Source organism: Bactrocera latifrons, unplaced genomic scaffold (assembly GCF_001853355.1).
Source record: "Bactrocera latifrons isolate USDA-ARS-PBARC rearing strain unplaced genomic scaffold, ASM185335v1 scaffold_274, whole genome shotgun sequence".
In the NCBI taxonomy this organism is placed as follows: Eukaryota; Metazoa; Arthropoda; class Insecta; order Diptera; family Tephritidae; genus Bactrocera; species Bactrocera latifrons.
In genome coordinates, this window is record NW_017536341.1 from 328,996 (window position 1) to 332,139 (window position 3,144).

At 31.7% G+C, this 3,144-nt stretch overlaps 1 protein-coding gene across 7 annotated transcripts in view; it reads right to left on the reverse strand.

Annotated features, from left to right (window-relative positions):
* The window catches only part of LOC108969987 (putative GPI-anchored protein pfl2), a 198,825-nt gene that overhangs the window by 188,741 nt on the left and 6,940 nt on the right, over positions 1 to 3,144 (reverse strand). The gene's annotated exons all lie outside the window — the stretch shown is intronic.

Here is a 3,144-nt window from a genome sequence, read left to right on the forward strand (position 1 = left end):
ACAGATAAATATATTGGTTGTCAAAAAAGTCTTGCGGTATTTTTGCGATATTTTCATTGAATTTTCAATTGTTTATAATCTAGCTTTTGACCGATGCTACGGCTGCTACTATGCCGGTCTCTTTCGACCAATTCAGCGATTTTATCGCAATTTTCGACGACAGGCCTTCCGGAGCGYGGCGCATCTTCGACCACCTCTACACCAGAACGAAAACGTTTAAACCATCGTTGTGCGGTGGAAATGGAAACTGTATCGGGTCCATAAACTGCACAAATTTTATTGGCGGCTTAAAATTCATTTTTGCCTTTATTGTAGTAGTACTGTAAATTTTGCCGTATTTTCTCTTTATTTTGCTCCATGTTTGTGACGCTATAACTCACTCCATCAATCAGACACGAGTTAGCGCGTGAAATCAGCTTTCCAAAAAGGTATAGCATGACCCGGTGCGACGAATAAAACTAGAACTACGCGCTCTCAGCGCCAACTAGCGAAAATACCGCAAGACCTTTTTGACAACCAATATTAAAATATTTTTAAAGCCTAATGTGTTGGTAACATTTTAATCACATTTGAATGTAATATACGAATTTGAGTACGTGCGTATGTCGAAATGCAAGTTGAAGTTGCAAATTATGATCTATGATTTATCAGTTGTTTTCATACATTGCGAATTAATTGTATTGTCAGCACATCTACATTTATATGATTACAAAATATATTATTACATATGTATATAAATGTATATTCAGTTGATTGATGATGCTAGAGTGTGGACAGTTCATTGTTGATTGTAGATTACTTGATTGTTGATTGCTGATTGTTATGGTTGATTGTTGGTATTTTAATTTTGAGCTAAATTAAATGTTCTAATCCAATTTATACGTACAAAAAAGATTGTGTTTCTTTAATATAATCCGACATCGCTATGCGTATTTGTGTGTTAATAGATACTTACAAAAAATAATTACAATAATTTTATTGAAAGCGAACCTTATTTAATTATGTTCGTAAGAAAGGAAATTATATTTATATATTAGAGTGTCCATAGAGGCGCCCCTTAAGTTTATTTTTTTTGTCCTAAAACACGTCAAAGTGGTTTATTTTAAATTTAAATCGTGCATAGTTCTTTTTTCATATATACATACATATAACATGGCATTTTTTGATTTTATGCATTAAACTAGACATTATATTCAAGTACCAAACTTTCCGGTGAATAAAAATGGCTTTTTCGCTCCTCTAAAAATTATATGTAGTTAAAGTTATACATAAAATGCACTGAGGCTCAGTAATTCAGCCCTTTCGGAAGTTGTGCCCGTTGTAACAACGTAGAAAAAACCGTGCGATTCTAAACTGTGATACAGTCACAATTCTGAAAATTTGAGATTTTATATTAGAGAAAATTTTTGTGACTTGAGACGATTTTGCTATTGTGTAAGTGACAGTCACAAAATCTACTACTACTCATTATTCACAGATGTTTTTACACTTGAATGAAAATAAATATGTCGATAATAAATACTAAACTTTCTATAACAGCCAAAAAACATAATTAGTAAAAAAAATATATATATATGTTGACTTTGTTTCATAATATTTACGATATTTATGTAAATTTGATTTATTTTTAATCTTTTCGGGTTTGAGTTGCTTACAAAATATAATAAAACGAAATCGATTAATATCTATGATGATCTCTATTGAGTATATTAAAAATGGCAAACAAGAGTTCTTTTTCGTTTTGTGATCTGCTAACTAACAGGTCCTAAGTTTGAGACAATATTTTGAGACTAACGCTTGTTAGACTGTTTAGTGAATAGTAACTAGTCACAAATTGAGACTTTACCTCAAAATGTCTCAGATAGTGACTAGAGACCGCATACAGAATTGCGCTTTAAGTTGTTCGCTTTGGTTCGCTTTGGTTCGCATTTGAGCAATATTGCCATTGTTAAATTCATTTTCAGTAATAATAATATCAAGACTGATTCGTTTCTACGGGAAAAATCCAAGATAGGTCCTATCAGCTGCTGTGGCAAATATCTTGTCACTGGAAATGTGAGAACCTACCGAACTTTGACAGGTGACTGGATTTCGTAGGTTTTGACGTTTTGCAATTAGAATGACTGGAACGGCCAGATTGAAATTATACCAAAAATATATGTGGACGGAAGAATTTGTTGCCGCCGTTCAAGATCGCTAATAAAAATTTAAAACAATGAAAATCAAAGAAAATGCGAAATTTAAATATATATCATGATACGTTTTGCATAGTAGAATTATATTTCAATTACAAATGATTAAAAACATTTATTAATTGAGAACCAAAAGACTTAATTCACCTTATTAAGTATTGAAAGATCAAAAGTTAGTTGTTATACCATAAAATCATAAAAAAGGATTTAAGTAGTTTCGCCATATACTAAAAGTCTAATACATAATTTTCAATCGTAATAAATGTGCTTTAATTTATATGCCCAAAAATTCTTATTTTGTTCGATCTGACCATAATGGAAAATGTTACAAAAGACTATTCTGAGGCGCTCTCACACTAGAATAAGTTGGGCATCATATTATCTCTGGCTATGGTCTACGGTTTGGCGTCGGTTACTAATTGAAGCACAAAGATAGCGACAGACCGCAAGCGATATATATCAATTATTAAAATACACAAGTTTTTATGGACACAGTTATTAGCAGTCTAAATAACTATGTCCTTAAGATCGTGTGTACTTCAATATTTGAAAGATGTCGCTTGAAGTCTGTCATTCTCTATATGTTCAGCTCATAACTGAGCATGTATCGTTTGGGCCATTGTATAAACCTACAAGTAACCAATCCTTCATTTTTCACTAACACACTCGCAAAAATCTACTACAAATTAGGCACTTGGTTCGGGTTGCCCCCAAATATTCTGCTACTAATTAGTCACTTGGTACGGGTTGTCCCCAAATATTCTACTACTAAAACGTTCAAATGCCTCAAATCTGCTATAGTGTGTTGCCGTGTTAGGTTTTAAAGTTTATAACTTTAACAATATTTTTATAAAATATTCAAATATTTTTCGATTATTTAAATTCCCAAATATTAAATTTAATCAGTTTTGTCCAGAATATTAATTATTGTATCAATATATTATTAAACTTT